Here is a 17,683-nt window from a genome sequence, read left to right on the forward strand (position 1 = left end):
CTTAGGCTAAATACAGTTCTAGTCCCACCCAACAAATCTTAAAAATAAGATCAGAAAAGGATCAGTTTCCAAATAACTACATCTTAAAACTGCTTCAAAGCTCTAAAAATTTTGTAGGAACATAAAAATATCCAGCAGTTAATGTAAAATTTACAATGTCTGGCCCGGCTGGCTCGGTCAGAAGAGCACGTGACTCTTGATCTCAGGGTTGTGAGTTCATTGGGTGTAGAGTCATTTGGGTGATTCAGTCTGTTGAGCATCCAGCTCTTGCTTTTGCCTCAGGTCATCATCCGAGGGTCATGGGATCAAGCCCCCATTGAGCTCCATGCTGAGTGTGGAGCCTGCTTAAGATTCTTTCTGACTCTGCCCCTCCCCCACTTGCACACGCTCTCTCTCTAGAATAAAAATAAAATTCACAATGTCTAGCATCTTCTCAATGATTAACAGGCTGAACAGTATCAGCTATCAGATAACTTCGAATGGCCTAATATACTTGTAATTTGAATTCCTAAAAGAGATAAGAAAGAGGGGAGGATATATTTGAAGAAATAATGACCAGTTTTCCCAAATGGATGAATATTATAAACCTATAGATTGAAGCTCAGTGAGCACCCCAGAACAAGAAATACACAAAAATATATACCAACCACATCATAATCAAAATTTTTAAAACCAGTGAAAAAAATCTGAAAGCTGTCAGGGTCAAGGGGTGTGGATAGGGGCAGATGCTACATATAGAAGAACAAAAGAAAACAGCCAAGTTAGACTTCTATACCAATTCTATACCTTATTTCAAAAACAGGTGAAATGAAGACTAAATTTTATTTATTTTTTTATTTTAGAGGGCACATGTGAGCAGAAGAGAGGGACAGAGAGAGTCTTAAGCAGGCTCCATGCTGCCGGTGCACAGCCAGACACGAGGCTCGATCTCACAATCCTGGGATTATGACCTGAACTGAAATCAAGAGTCAGACACTTAACCAACTGAGCCACCCAGGTGCCCCAAGACTTACTCAGACATACTAAAGACATAGCAGGATACCCTCCCTACGACAAATATCGAAGTCATTCAGGCACAAGGAAAATAGCACCAAATGGGAACCTAGATCTCCTTGAAGAAATGGAAGAGCATGGCAGCTACGTGTGTATTTTTTTCTGAAACAAAACCTGACATTTTTTTAGAAAGAACCAAGCTGTTCATATGTCACTACAAAACTGAAACAGAGTTCTTCTTGATTTCTGTTTGGAATAAGGTATGGATCATTGTATCCTGTGGTGTCACCTCCTTAACTGAGCAAAAACATCTAGAAAGTCATTTCTGTGACTTCAGCTACCAGTTAGTGATACCCACCCCTTCATGAACCTGGAGTATAAATAGTGGTGGGAGGCAAATGTTTTCTCTTAATATTTTTTCATTGTTTTATTTAACTTGTTTCTGTGATAATGAAATGGACAAATTATCTCCTCTTTGCTCCAAGTGATAATTTTTTTAATGTGTATTTACTTTTGAGAGAGAGCAGGGGAGGGACAGGAAGAAGGGGGCACAGAGGATCTGAAGCGGGCTCTGCGCAGTCAGCAGAGAGCCCCACAGGGTCTCAAACTCACAAACCGCAAATCATGTCCTGAGCTAAAGTCAGATGCTTAACCGACTGAGCCACCCCAGCTCAGATAAAATTTTAAAATAATCGGTTCTCCAACGTTTCTGGGACCCCCAATCTGTTCTGTTAGTCATTTTGTTTAATCTTGCACCAGTACCATACTGTCTTCATTACTATAGCTTTGGACTTGGTATCCAGTGGGATAAGTCGTCCAACCTTATTCTCAAGAGTCCCTTAGTCGCTCTTGGCCCTTTGCTCCTCTGTACATGTTTTGTTGGAGTCTGACAGTTTTCACAAAACAGAGGTGGAGTTGTGAGTTGTGTGTCAAATAGGATTAGAAGGAAAATTTCTGCTTAAACTATTTTTTTAATGTTTATTTATTTTCAAGAGAGAGAGGGAGAGAGAGCGTGAGCAGGGGAGAGGCAGAGAGAGAGGGAGACACAGAATCCGAAGCAGGCTCCAGGCCCTGAGCCGTCAGCACAGAGCCCGACGCGGGGCTCAAACTCACGAGCCATGAGATCGTGACCTGAGCTGAAGTCGGACGCTCAACCCACTGAGCCACCCAGGCACCCCTTGAACTATTTCTTAGGTGCAAATAAATAGTGTATGTGTACTATAAGCTTTATTTATTCTAGGTTTGTCTTTTTTAAGATTTTCACAGGGTACTCCATTTTGGGTTCACATACGGTTTTTCTGATTACTTTCAAGACTTTAGTTTGGGTCATTGCTTACCTGTGTGTCTTCACTGAATGCTTGAGGGACGTTTTGCACTTCTGATTGTGACAAGTTTGCCTCTGTTCTTAACCACAAACAAAAATCTCACAAATACAAAGGTGGCCCAGAGTACCTTGGAGCCTGAAAGGGTGGCACATTTGTATAAGGCTTTGAATCGCCCAGAGTGTAACCTGTGCATACTCAGGTAAGTCCCAGCTGTTGCCTCTGGAGAATGTCTCCAGTGAAAAGGTGGTCACAGTCTTACAGCGGCCCGTCATGCTGACGGTGTCCTCTGGGGGTTGCAGTGGACAATCCCCTCCCTTTGTTCCTCCCTCCAGTAGACTGGCCAGTAAAGCCAGGTCGATAACAAATAGTCAATGGGCTTTAAGAAGAGGAGATAAACTTATTAAACAAATGTAAAACCTACCTCTCAGACTCCAGGATCCCTCATTTCACTCAAAACCCAAACATTCAGAATTTTAGCATTCAGATGTTCTCATATGTGTGCAGAGAAGATCCAGGATGGTAAGGAGTTCTCTGTCCTCCTGAGACCTCAGAGCCACAAAAGCAAATGCAGGAATTCCACAGAAGCACCCTGAAGGTTTCCCCAAGTTCAACACAGCTGAATCAGTCTATTCAGATACACGTACATTCACGGTTAGTTACATACAGATAAAAGCTCATTCTCTTTTGAAAAGACCAAGTGACGGCAGTTGTTTGTGATATAACACTGTTGTAGAGGAAAGGTGGTTCTTACTTGCTTTAGCTTGTTCCTTGGCTGGGCAGTGGGGGGTTCCTGGCATTCCACTGGAGGCAGGAACCAACGGTGGGGTGAGGAGAGTAACTCAATCAAGATAAGGGGATAGACAAATCCTCTGTGCTTGAGAGGCTCTGAGAAGGGTCACTTGGTGAGAACAAACTCCGCAGGTTTGTTTGGATGCTGAGAAGTCCTACCAGGGTGCCGGGTGAGTCAGTTGAGCGTCCGCTCTTGATTTCAACTCAGCTCATGGTCCCAGGGTTGTGGAATTGAGCCCCGAGTCAAACTCCATACTGGGCATGGAGCCTCCTTAGAATTCTCTCTCTCTCCCTCTGTGCCTCTCCCCTGTTCATCCTCTCTCTCAAATTAAAAAACGAAGTCCCACCTGACTATTGAGGAAGATACTGTGATGATCTTCCTGATTTGAAGGCCTCTAAATGTCTTCTCTTGGAATGATTCTGGATAGAGATGAAATGAAAGCTAGAAATGAAGCTTTATCTGTAACAAGCCAGGACCGAAACCTCATGAAGGTGTATGTTGTGCTCTCTCAACAGCCCGATCAACCAAATGGACTGTAGTTGCCCTGCATTGTTACCCATGAGGTTCAACCATCAGAACATTTGGGGTTTGGTCCTGGCTGTGCCCTTCGAACCTTGAAAGAGACCCTTTAAAGTCATTCTAAAATGCTTGTCTGTACTTATTCTTTGAGAGGATCAAGTAAGTTAATGTTCTAGCACTTTGAAAGAGTATAAGGTGGTATTTACCCTTGGACATGAATCAAGAACTAGAGTAGAAGAAACTTTAACCCTTAACCGACTTTGATTAGGAAGGGAGATTTGAAAGGATGTCCGGGCACAACCCAATTACAAGGATTCTCAAGTGTCAGTCACCTCAATCTCTCCTTTATGTCTCTTTTTATTGTGCCTGGCACGGCCTTAGTTAACACATTGATCTCTTAATCCATTTGCCTTCATCCAGCCATCCCCAAAAGCCTGCTTTCCCAGTTTCCATTATCTTTCACACTGGCCACTAGTAATTCTCTAGAACTTATTTAATTACAAAATTCCTATTCCAGTAGCGCCTTAGGGGACTGCGAGATAGACCACATTCTCTCCATTCTCTCCGTGGTATATAAGGCTTCTTCCCGTCTACCTGTTGGGTAGTTACAAACGCTAAGTTAATATGTCTGACACCTAGGATTTAATATATCTAGTATGATGATTTACATAAGAGTAATAATAATTTGTTATAAATGATTATAGGTATATAGAGAATATATACTTTAATATACAAAAATATATAATATATAAATTATGTTAAGTATAAATATATTTTTAAGTTTATTTATTTTGAGAGGGAGAGGGAGAGAGAACAGGCAGGGGAGGGGCAGAGGGAGGGAGAGAGAATCCCAAGTAGGCTCTGTGCTTGATCCCACGAACTGTGAGATCATGACCTGAGCCGAAATCAAGAATCAGATACTTAACCTGCTGAACCACCCAGGCACCCCTAAATATAAATATAAATATTTTAAATAAAAATAAGTTATAGATATAATTAACTCCATTTTCAAGCCCTTTCCTCTCTGTGGAGAATGAGAGACAGGGCTGAAGTGTCCAAGCTTCTAACCATAGCCTGGTCTTTTGGGGTGACCAGCCCCCCTCCAGAAGGCCACCAAGATTCACCTCATTAGAACAAAAGACATTGCTATCACTTGTGAAGGGATCCAAGGGATTTAGGAACTGGAGTCAAAGGCCAAATATCAAAACAAAATACTTGTAGTTCTCTTACCACATAGGAATCCACAAAAGGATTTTAGGAGTGCTGTGTCAGGAATGAGGGACAGGGACCAATATATGTCCTTTCTGTTATCTCACATTTACCGTTTACTAACACTTAGCCCAAATCCCTTTGTCTTGTCAATTCGTGACAAATTTAGTATTTCTTTGTCTAAAAGACTTAAAGCTTCCCTCCCTGGTCACTTTTTCAGGTCTCCATTCTTTTGTGAAGCCCCCCGTGTACATGTAAAAATGTAATAACATCTGTATGATTTTCTCCCGCTAATCTGTTTTATATTAGTTTTAATTCTTCGGTCCAGCCAGTGACCCTAAGAGGGTAGAAGAGAATTTGTTCCTCTCTTACACTAACATCTTCAGTACAGTGTTGACTAGAAGCAGTGATAGCAGACATCCTTGTCTTGTTCTGATTTTGAAAGGAAGCTATATTAATTCACTGCTATAACGAGGTACCACGAATCGGGTGGCTTAAATAATAGGAATTTATCATCTCGCATTTCTGGAGGCTGGCAGTCCAAGAGCCGAGTGTCAGCAGGACTGGTTCCTTCTGAGACTGTGAGGGGAGATCTGTTCCACGCCTCTCCTGTAGCCTCTGGTGGTTTATTGGCAACCTTTGGTGTTACTAGGCCGTAGATACATCACCCTGACTTCTGCCTTCATGTTCATGTGACGTTCTCACTGTGTGGTTGTCCGCCTCTGTGTCCACATTTCCTCTTTGTGAGGACACCAGTTCTATGGGATTAGGACTCACCCTAATGGCCTCCTATTAACTAATTACATCTGTAATGACCGCATTTCCAAATAAGGTCACGTTCTGAGATATTGGTTTGAACTTCAACATATTAATTTTTGTGGGACACAATTCAGCTCATGAGAAGCTCTGACACTTTGCTATTAAATGTATTTGCCACGATAACCTTTACTAGGTAAGTTCTTTTCCATTTCCAGCTTGCTTAAAAGCTGTTATCATAGATGTTAACCTTTAGTCAATGTTTTTATGTACTTAATGAGATTTACTATATGGCTTTTCATAATCTGCAGTGATTTATTCTAATAGCTTTTCTATTTTAGTCCATGCCTGACTTTTCAGAATAAACCCAAATTGATCATGATTTTAATACATTATTGCTAATAATATTTTAGAAGACAGTTTCTGCATCCAAGTTCATAAAAAAGATTGGGCTATAAGGTTTATTGTTGTTATTATTGTTATTGGATTGCCTTTGCTTTTTATATTGTTAAAATGGCCTCATGAAGTGAGGTGGGGACTATGACAGAGATTGTTAGTTGTTTCACGTTGGGATGATGAAAATGTTCTGGAGATGGATGGTGATGATGGTTGCGTGACGGTATGAATGTACTTCATGCCACTGAACTTACACACTTAAAAATGGTTAAAATGGTGTGGTGCCTGGGTGGCTCAATTGGTTAAGCATCTGACTTTTTTTTTTTTTTTTTTTTTGGCTCAGGTCATGATTTCAGAGTTCATGAGCTCAAGCCCTACGATGGGCTGAGACAGCATAGAGTCTGCTTGAGATTCTTTCTCTCTCTCTTTCTCAAAATAAATAAACATTTAAAAAAAATAGTTAAAATGGTAAATCCTGTGTTATGTATGTTTTACCACACACGCATACAAAAACCCTATCCACAGCTAACATCCTACTTAATGATGAAGGACTAAAAGCTTTCCTCTTAAGATTGTGAATAAAACAGGCACGTTTGTTCTTGCCATCCTTATTCAGCATTGTACTGGAGATTCCAGGCAGGGCAATTATGAAAGAAAAAGGCATCTAGATTAGAAAGGAAAAAATAAAACTGCCTCTATTTAAAGATGACATGGGGCGCCTGGGTGGCTCAGTCGGTTAAGCGTCTGACTGTTGATCTCAGCTCAGGTCTTGATCTCAGTGTTGTGAGTTCAAGCCCCGCATTGAGCTCCATGCTGGGTGTGAAGCCTACTTTAAAAAAAAAAGTGACCTGATTTATTTATAGGAAATTCTAAAGACACACACACACACACACACACACACACCTAATAGCTAATAACCAAATTCAGCAAGGTTTCAGGATATTGATGTACAAAAATCATTTGTATTTCTGTACACTAACAGTGAAAAATTTGAAAATGAAATTTAGAAAACAGTTTCATTTACAGTAGTATCAAAAAGAATTCTTAGGGATTATCTTTTTACAGAGAAGTACAGGACTTATACACTGAAAACCACAAAATATTGTTGAAAGAAATTAAGGAAGACCTACATAAATAGAAAGACATCCCATTTTCATGGATTGGAAGACAATAATAAGATGGCATTACTCCCCAAATTAATCTAAAAGTTCAACACAATCCCAAGCAAAATCCCAGATGCTTTTTTTTCTTTTTTAAAGAAACGGACAAGCAGGGGTGCACAGGTGGCCAGGCCAGGTGAGCGTCTGACTCTTGATATCAGCTTGGGTTATGATCTCAACACGTTCATGAGTTTAAGCCCCACATCACGCTCCATGCTGACAGTGCAAAGCCTGCTTGCGATTCTCTCTCTGTCTCAAAAAAAGTAAACTTAAAAAAAAAAAAAAATGGACAAGCAGATTTTAAAATTCATATGGAATTGCAAGGGACCTTAAATTGCCAAAACAGTCTTTAAAAAGATCAAAGATGGAGAACTCACATTTCCCTATTTCAAGCCTACTACAAATCCACAATAATCCAGATAGTGTGCTATTAGCATAAGGATAAACATGTAGATCAGTGGAATAGAATCGAGATTCCAGAAGTAAACTCATCAACTATGGCCTATGGATTTTCAACAAAAGTCTCAAGATCACACAATGGGGAAAAGATGATTTCCACAAATGGTGCTCAAAAAACTGAAAATCCACATGCAAGAGAATGAATTAGATCCCTGCCTTATACCATATACAAAAATTAACTCAGTGGATACAAGGCCTAATTGTAAGAGCTTAAGTTAGAAAACTCTTAAAACATAGGTGTAAATCTTTGTGACTTTGTATAATGCAATAGTTTCTTAGCTATGACATCAAAAGCACAAGCAACAAAATAAAAAATAGATCAATTGAACTATACCAAAGTGAAAAACTTTTATGTGTCAATATGTATATCAAGAGAGTGAAAAGACAATACACAGAATGGGAGAAAATATTTACAGACTACAATTGGATAAAAGTCTAGTATCCATGATATATAAGGAATTCTTACAGCCTAAAAATTAAAACAGCCTAATTAAAAACGGCGAAAGGTATTGAATAGACCTTCTCCAACAAAGATCTACAAACGGCCAGGAAGTACATGAGAAGATGCTCAACATAATTTGTCATTAGAGAAATGCACACCAAAACCACAGTTAGATACCACTTCACTCCTACTGGGATTGCTGTAATGAAAAAAGACAATACAAGCATTAGAATGTGGAGAAACTGGAACATCGCTGATAGGAATGCAAGATGGTGCATTTGCTTTGGAAAATAGTTGGATGGTTCCTCAAAACATAGAATTATCATGTGACGCAGCAATCTACTCCTAGGTATAGATCCAAGAGAACTAAGAACATATGCTCCAACAAAAACCGGTACATGAATATTCATAACAGAATTACTCATAATACTCCAACAGTGGGAACAACCCAAATGCCCGTCAACTGATACATGGATAAACAAAATATGGTATATTCATACAATGCAATATTCTTTGACCATAAAAACAAAGGATGTTCATAAAAACAAATGCTACACATGGATGAAATCTTGAAAACATGCTAAGTGAAAGAAGCCAGACACAAAAGGTCTGGCTTATATAATTATATAATTCCATTCATATGAAATGTCCAGAATAAGCAAATCCATAAAGGCAGATTAGTGGTTCTGGGGAGCTAGGGGGAGCTGAGGGGAGAGGGGAATCAGGAGTGACTGTTTCATGGATATGAGGTGATTTTTTAAGTTTTTTAATGTTTATTTTGATTTTTGAGAGAGAGAGTGCGAGTAGGGGAGGGGCAGAGAGAGGGAGACACAGAATTCAAAGCAGGCTCCTGGCTCTGAGCTGTCAGTACAGAGTCCGATGCGGGGCTCAAACCCATGGACCAAGAGGTCATAACCTGAGCCAAAGTCAGACGCTTAACTGACTGAGCCACCCAGGCCCCCCAATATGGGGTGATTTTTGAGGATGATGAAAATGTTCTGCAGTTAGTTAGTGGTGATCGTTGCTCATATTTACGAACAATCTAAAACCCACTAAATTGTACACTTTAAAATGGTGAACTTCACCGAAGAGATTATATAGATGAAAAGTGAGCACATGAAAATATGTTCAACATATTAAGGAAATGCAATTTAAAGCCATTGTGATAGGGGCACCTGGGTGGTTCAGCCAGTTAAGCATCTGACCTTGGCTCAGGTCATGATCTCACGGTTCGGTACGTGGGTTCGAGCCCTGCGTTGGGCTCTATGCTGACAGCTCAGAGCCTGGAACCTGCTTCAGATTCTGTGTCTCCCTCTTTGCCCCTCCCCTACTCACACTCTCTCTCTCTCTCTCTCTCTCTCTCTCTCTCAAAAATAAGTAAACATTAATAAAAAATTAAAAAAATAAAGCCATCATGATAAGAAAGAGGAGCCCAAAGAGATAGGATGCCTAAATGTTATATGATGTCTGGGAAGGGATCCTGAAACAGAAAAAGGACCTTCGCAAAAATCTAAGGAAATCTGAATGAAGTATGGAGCTTAGTTAATAATAATGTGTGAGTTTTGGTTCATTAGTTGTCCCAAGTGAACCATGTTAAAAAGGGTTAGTTTGGGGGGATGATGAAACCGTTCTTCATCTTGACTGTGATTAATCTATACATGTGTTAAAATTCATAAAAATGCACAACAAAAAATAGTTAATTTTACTGAATGTTAATTAAAAAAAAAATAAAATGTTTAAATGGCTTGGAGTAATTGGAGAGTAACTAAGAATCAGTAGAACCCAGACATTTGATCCTTGAAAGAAGTGAACTGCACTGGATGAGATCTGTTTCCAAAGCTTTCTCCTTAGGACACTCCCCAGTCCGCAAGGTGTGGGATGGCTAGAACTCATGCAGAAAGCCACCGACTTCTTGGCTTAAGATAGAAGTGGACTTGGTAGGGGAGGGGCGGGGGGATGGGTGAAGGTAGTCAAAAGATACAAACTCCCAGTTATAAAATAATAAGTCCTGGGAATGTAAAGTACATATGGCAACTATAGTTTTTTAAGAAAAGATATTGGTGGATAAAGTTCAATGCTGCCAGAGCAGCGGGATATTTAGGGAGAAAACCCAGAGAGGAGGAAGCTGAAGAGAAGAAATCCCCTAAATCTGCATATGAAATCCCTCAATTCCTTGTCCAGTGGAAAGCAACAGCTCAAAGGCAGGAAGCAAAAGGCAGATATTTCAAATGCTGCCTGCCACAAGAGAGACAGAATTTGTAGTTTGATTTTCATAAACTCAGAAGAGCTTGGACTGTCCACTGAAATCCCAAAAGGGCCATGTTCTGGAAGACCAAGTGGCAGGACTAAGAAACTCACTTTAATAATAATGGGGAAACTTAAACTCACCATGACGAAGGTTGAACCAAAACTATACAAATACAAGGTCAAGTTCAAGCTATTTTTTTTAATTTTAATGCTTTTCTTTTTAAGTGTTTATTTTTGAGAGAGACAGAAGTGAGCAGGAGAGGAGCAGAGAAAGAGGGAGAGACAGAATCTGAAGCAGGCTCCAAGTTGTCAGCACAGAGCCCAGTGCAGGGCTCGAACTCACAAACCATGATCATGACCTGAACCGAAGTCAGACACAACCGACTGAGCCACCCAGGTGCCCCAAGTTCAAGTTACTAATTTGACTGTCTACTCATACAAAAATCAATGTTCTTCAGAAGATAAAAGAATCCAGAATCCGTATAATGTATCATCCCCAATGTCCAGTATAGAATTTTTTTAAATCCTAGACTGCTCCCCCCCCCCCCCGCAAATGTAATTCAGTGTTAATAGAAAGGTCAGACAGTAGCAGTAAATACTAAGACCACCCAAATGTTGGTGGGGGAGGGGTGTCTTTGAAGCAGCTATTATAAATATCTACAAAAGAGTTTAAGGAAAAGAGTGCTAATGAATACATGAATGAGAAATCTTAATACAGAAAAAAATATTTAAAAAATAGAAATTCAAGAACTGAAAATAAAATTAAAAATTCAGTGAGTGAGTTTAACAGCAAATTAATGATGTCCAAAGAAAGGGTCAATGAAAGAAAATATTGAGAAGAGACTGAGAAAAAAATATTGAAGAAAAATGACCTATCAATATTTAGGTGATGGCATTAATTGGAGCTCCGGGAGGAGAGGAGAAAGAAAACAGGGTAGAAAAAATGTGATGAATTAATGGCTACATATATATGTATGTATGCATATATAATTTGTTTCCCTATATCTTGTAGACAAAAAATTTCAGATTCAAAATCTCAGGGAAGCATAAGATAGGTAAATATGAATAAAACCACTCTTAGGCATGTCACAATCAAACTGCTGAAAAGAGAGATAAAGAGAAAATATTGAAAGTGGCCTAAGATGACAACCACATGACATGTTGGAGAACAATGATTTCCGTTCTCATGGACTTCTCACCTGAAACCATGAAGGTCAGGCGATAGTGGGGGAATCTTCAAAGTTCTGAAAGAAAAACCCATTGATACGGAATTCTGTATCCAATAGGATGAATGAAAATGATATCAGAGAAAACCTCAGACCGTCATGAATGAATAAAGAGGACAAACAAAAACCAGAACAGTTCCAGTGGCTACCAGAGAAGAGGTGGATGGAAGGATGGGTGAAATAGATAAATGCGATTAAGAGTATACTCACCTTGACGAGCCCCGAGAAAGGCACAGAATCGTCGGATCATCATGTTGTACGCCTGAAACTAATATAACATTGTATGTTAAATATACTTCAATGTGGTATATGTCTGAGTAAATACAGAAGACTATTTTGTCTTCTTTCTCTAAAAGATAGGACACTTTTTTTTTTTAATGTTTATGGATTTATTTTGACAGACTACACGCATGTGCGTGTGCTGTGCTGTCAACCAGAGCCCTGTGCAGGGCTCGATCTCACGAAGTGTGAGATCATGACCTGAGCCAATATCAAAAGTGGGATGCTTAACCGACTAGGCCACCTGAGACGCCCCAAGATAGGACACTTTAAAGCAAAAATTATAACATAACAAGTACAGCATAAAAAATAAAGTAGGGGATAGTGGTATTGGACACATATGTTTACAAATCTACATTTTATATGAAGTTGTTTGATATTATCTCTCAGGTAGTTTGTGAAAAGTTAAGTAGATACGTAGCAATACCTAGAGACACTACTAAAATATAAGACAAAGGTAGAGATATTAATAGATAAAATAGAATTCTTAAAAAATACTTGAATATGTTAAAAGAAGACAGGCAAGGGAAAACAAAGGAACAAAAATCAAAAGGAGAATTAAAAAATGGTAGACCTAAGTCCAACCATATCAATTATTTATTAAATATCTATGGACTAAACAGCTTAAAGGCAGAGACTGCCAAAATGAATTAAAACAAGACTCACCTATATTCCGTCTAAGAGATACACTTTAAATATAAAGACATAAATTGAAAGTAATAGGATGGCAAAATACAGAACCTGCAAGTAGCATATCAGATGAAATAGACTTCAACACAAAACATATTAGCAGAGATAAGGAAGGACATTCATAACGATGCAAGGTCAAGTCATCAGAAAGACATCACAATCATAAAATGTTTATGTATCCAACAGAGTTTCAAAATCCACAGAGCAAAACTCAGCAGAGCTAAAGGGAGAAGTAGACCATCTCACAATCATAGTTGGAAGTTTTACTGTTCCTCTCTTAGCAACTGGTAGAAAAACTACACAAAAAACAGTAAAGATATAGATGATCTGAACAGCATTAATCAGCCATGTTGACCTAACTGATATATCTAGAATACTGTACCTAAATGTGCAACATAAATATTTTTTTAAATGCACATAGTATATCCACCAAAATAGACCATATGTTAGTGGATAAAGCAAGTCTCAATAAATTTAAAGGGAATATATAGAGAGTTTCTCAGACCGCAGTAGGGTGGGGATGGGGCACTTGGGGACCCTAGAGGCCAGTGAGGGGATAAGTACAGGTCAGATGTGGGGGGAGGGGCAGAACACTGGGAAGAAGAGAGAGAAGGTGAATGAGGGCACCAATAACCCACCCCAGACCCCAGCCTCACAGTCATTGGCTGCCACCTGCCCCCTGCGTTGCCAAGGTGGCGAGCTGCCATCAGACTGGCCAAGGCCTCAGTGCGCAGAATGGGGTGCCAGGGCTTCCTGCTTGGCTCCCTTCTCTGCCGGAGGGACGGACAGCTTGTCCACTCTGCTCTGGCCGCAGAGGAGAGCGCCTAGCGAGGTGTGGGGTGCGCCTGCAGGGTAAGCTGCTTGGGCTGGGGGCTGGGATCCAGGTGGGATTACTCTGTGCCAAGAGGGAGGGGGGTGACCAAAGCCTTTGCCAGGGAAGGGTGGCCTGGAGCAGAGTGTGCTGGGGGCTCCAGGGAAGGGCCTGCTCGGCCCCAATAGGGAGCCCCGACCCTTGTTCTGACTGAGATGGCCAGCTGAGGGCAGTGACCCCAAAACCTTGCTTCCCACAGAGGAACTCTGTCCAGGGCTAGACTGAAGGGGGATGGGAGGGGCCAGGAGTTCCGACTACAGCCACAGAGCCTAGGGCCACCACAATGGCCCCACAGTGTCTGTGCTCAGTGACAGGACCCCGTTGGGTTGAGGTCGTGAAGGGGCCTCGGAGAGACTGCCTGGTAGGCCCGCGTCCAATTGCAAGGCTAGCGTCCTCATTCTGTCTCCCCGAAGCCTCAGTGGGGCTGAAAGGAGGAAAAGCTCGGGCCCCCAGCAAAGCCCCCAAGGGGCAGGCAGCGTTGTTGGGAAGGTGCCAAGAGACTGAGCTGTTTTGTGCCCTGGGCTCTTGCTCACAGCTCCAGGGGCCTTGCTCCTTTCTTCTCCTACAGAGAGAATGGTGGCGTGGCTCTATGAAAGTCAAAGGGAAGGGCGGCCGCTTCTCCAGCTCAGGAAGCACACATGGGGTCGGTACATCCTGGGGCAGGGGGAACACTCGTGCGTGCGCTGCAGCTCGAGAGAGGTAGTACTGTGCAGTGGTTAAGGTCAAGGGCACTAGACGAGATCATCTGTGGTTGAATCCGGTTTCTCCACTTACTAGCTTGTAACCTTGGCAATCTTTGCGAGGCTTGGTCCCCCCATCTGTAAAATGGGAACAAAAACAACAGTATCTATTTTATGACCGTCGTTAGGGCTAAATGGGGCTTTAGCACAGGTTTTTAGCAATAGATATTTATTATTATTATTATTATTATTATTATTACTATTACTATTACTATTATTATTGATAGAGCACCACATGTAGACCCAGATCCACTATCTGAAGGGGCATCTCCTCATCCAGACCCTGACTCAAATTCCAGGGCCTGGCTGATGGTGGCCAAAGTGTCCCCATCCTTCCCACCACCGCCACCACGGGGAACTTTTCAGAGGGAGAGTCAGAGGTGGGGCCCTGCTCGCCAAGGCCTTTCCAGCCGGGTGATTCCCTGAGAGCTCTGGGGCAGGGGTCACGGGGAGGCAACAGCCTCTGAGGGCCCATTGCTCTCCTCTGAGCCGAGAAAAATGCATTCTCTCCACCTCTCTACCCCTCACGCCAAACTCTGCACCCCCATGGGCGGACCAAAGAGAAGCCAACACTGCCCGGCTCTCCTCGTCCGGCTCACAAAGAGCTCTCTGTGCCTCACAATGGTCCTGTGAGGCCCAGCCTTCGGGGCTTACTATCCCCAGTTCACAGATGAGGAAGTTGAGGCCCACAGGGAGGAAGTGGCACACGTGATGTCCCACATAGAGAAGTGGCTCAGTCGGGACTCCGCCTCCCAGTCCCAGGACTGCAGCACAGAGCTGTGGGCACAAACAGGGCACAGCCTAGGGGGATCTGTGGGAGGGGCAGTGGCCTGGCCCCTCCCTCCTGAGCGGCCAGGTGGTGATAGCTGGGTTTTGGGTTTTTTCTCCCTAGATGAGCTTCACATCCCAGGTAACTGGAGCAGAAGTCCTCAGCGTGTCTTGTTTTCTCCCCAGGTGGGATGTCTGCTGTCCCAATAGGGGCCAGGATCCAGCTGTGACGGCTCCTTGGCCTAATGACAAAGCGGGAGAGGGAAACAGGAACCACGGTGCCCTCCCTGTTAGGAGGATTGCAGGAGAGCATGACCTAAGGCCACAGGACTGTGCACATGACTGTGGTCTCCTGAAGTCAAGGCAGATGGAAAGGGAGAGACCTGAACCTAGGGTGACGAGTCATCCAGGTTTTCCTGGGTTCGGGATGTGTTTTAAAACCTGGAATGGGGGCGCCTGGATGGCTCAGTCGGTTAGGCGTCCGACTTCGGCTCAGGTTATGATCTCACCATTCGTGGGTTCAAGCCCTGCATCAGGCTCTGTGCTGACAGCTCAGGGCCTGCAGCCTGCTTCGGATTCTGTGTCTCCCTCTCTCTCTGCCCCTCCCCCACTCACACTCTATCTCTCTCTCTCAAGAATGAATAAACGTTAAAAAATAAAAATAAAAACAAAAAACAAACCTGGAATGTTCCAGGCCAACTGGGATGAGTTGGTCACCTGACTCTTTCACAGCTCCCAGTCTGGGAAGATGAGACTCACCCAGGAATAAGTAGAGGAGACTACAGACTGGGACCAGGAAGGAAACGAAGTGTTGGGGGATGGGGAGCCATGGCCACATTGTGGTTGGCACTCCATAAAGCAGCCTGGGGCAGCCCGGCTCCTCATTTGCATATGAGTCCTTCCTCTCCAATCAAATCTGTTGGAGTCAAGTCCCTCCCTTCCAACGAAAATACCCAGACATGGGGGGTGGGGGAGCAGAGGGGGAGCTGGGGGCCGGGTGGGGAGGGGTCTACTTCTTTCTCCCAGGGCTTCTGCAGCTGGGACCGCTGGGCACTCACCAGGCCCTATTTTCGCTCCCTTTCCAGGCACTCTCTGAGGCCACATCTCAGGCACAGTCCGGGGGGCCATCCTTCCAAGTCCCCAGGGCACTCTCTTCCCAGTAGATAGGACAAATCTGAACTAAATGGGTTTCTTACTTCCTTCTAGAAAGGAAGGTAAAGGTGATCAGACACATACAGTCATGCACACCTACATTAAGCTGTGTGCATTTCAGCGATGTAGAACCTCCGTGGACCTCAGTTTCCTTATCCTGGAAACAGGGATCCTGTACCCATCTTGTAGAATTGTAGTAAGCATCAAATGAACAGTTGCTCCATAGATATTTGTTGTTGGGGGGGACTCGGTCCACTCAGGCTTGGGAGGAGAGGCCTCTCTTGGGTCCAGATGTCACCCAGGTTTCTGTTTCTTCAGGACTTCTGCTCAACTCAAGTACATGCAGTTCTTGGTGTTGCCTCCAGGGAATGGCAAGGTGGGAGATGTTTGAGGAAAGGGGCGGAATGGAAAGGCTGGAATTGAAGAGGAGAAGAAAACATTGGATGAGGAGGAGGTCCCAGTCGCTGGGAACTGAGTTCTTAGTGGTGGCTCAGGGCAGGATTTGTCCATCGGCGATGTCCAGGCCTCTGGAGTTCTTCAGCACATGGAGGCAGGTGTGGGTTAGCGAAGCCTAGCCCCTGGAGCATAAGTCCTCAGCGTGTCTTGTTTTCCCCCAGGTGGGATGTCTGGAGAAGACAGGTCTCCACTGATGACCGGCAGAAGGAACTGGCACCCCCCCCCCCCCCCCCCGCGCAAACAGGTCTGGTCCCTGTTTCCTCTCAGGCCCTGACGGGTGGTCACTACCATCCAGTCCTTCCTCTCTGAGGCTTTCCTGGGGTAGCACTGGGAGGCCGTGGAGTTAGAGGGCAGCGAGCCTGAGCCGCAAGACCTCTTCCTGTTCAGGCTGTTGTCCGCTGCTGGACACTGGTGCGGGGCCCACATGGGCGTGTGCTGTGGCCATGGGGAGACCATCCGCCTCGAAGGTGAGCATCTCCGGCTGAAACATTGGCTCTAGTCTGCCAGAGAGGCTGCCCATCCAAGCCCTGTTCTACCAGTGGGCAGGGCACACGAGAATGAAAACTGCAGGCCCCTAGCTGGAGGGGTAGGTCTCTGAAGATGGGCGCTTGGGCACCCAGGGAATGGGGCTCAGGGCCCCGGGGTCCTGGGAGATTTGGGTGCAGGATCATGGCACTGGGGTCACAGGACCTAACTGGCTCTGACTTGCACCCATCAGGTGATCCCTGCAGGCATCACACGTCTCTGTGTTCTTGCAAAGCCGTTGTATCTAAATGGGCAGTGCCTGCTGCTACACCCCCGCTCTCTGCTGTGGCGTGTGCTGCGTAGACATGGTGGCCTTGACCGTGGGCGAGGCAGTGGACTCAGACCCACCCCCCCATCACCCCATGCGCAGCAACTGCTGCACTTTACACTGGGTCTGCTCCGACTCCGGGGCCCATCCGGATCCCCTACAGATAGATGGCAGTCCTATTAGCTGGGTGAGTCTGGCCCAGCTACCCACGCACGATCCCAGCCCACCTCCAGAGCTAACCGGTGTGCTCCTGCAGAATTGGTACTGTCTCTCCCCACCCAGGCCATGCTCGTCAAACTCAAGATCCACTTTAATCTGGCAGACCCAAAGCACCCAGAAGCAAACTAGCCTGCCAACTTGGTGAGGTTCTACTTCTCTGAAAGTCTCTTGGGACCATCCAGGAAGGCCCCAG

The 17,683-nt window shown here is 43.8% G+C and overlaps 1 long non-coding RNA gene across 1 annotated transcript in view; it reads left to right on the plus strand.

The window, feature by feature from the left end:
- LOC132668628 (uncharacterized) overlaps positions 1-11,856 on the plus strand; it is a 25,757-nt gene extending 13,901 nt beyond the window's left edge. Inside the window, exon 3 of the long non-coding RNA XR_013556459.1 lies at positions 11,583-11,856. This is a non-coding gene — a long non-coding RNA (uncharacterized LOC132668628). The remainder of the gene's footprint in view (positions 1-11,582) is intronic.
- Positions 11,857-17,683: the final 5,827 nt, after the last annotated feature.

Source organism: Panthera onca, chromosome B3, assembly GCF_046562875.1.
Source record: "Panthera onca isolate mPanOnc1 chromosome B3, mPanOnc1 haplotype 2, whole genome shotgun sequence".
Classification (NCBI taxonomy): domain Eukaryota; kingdom Metazoa; phylum Chordata; class Mammalia; order Carnivora; family Felidae; genus Panthera; species Panthera onca.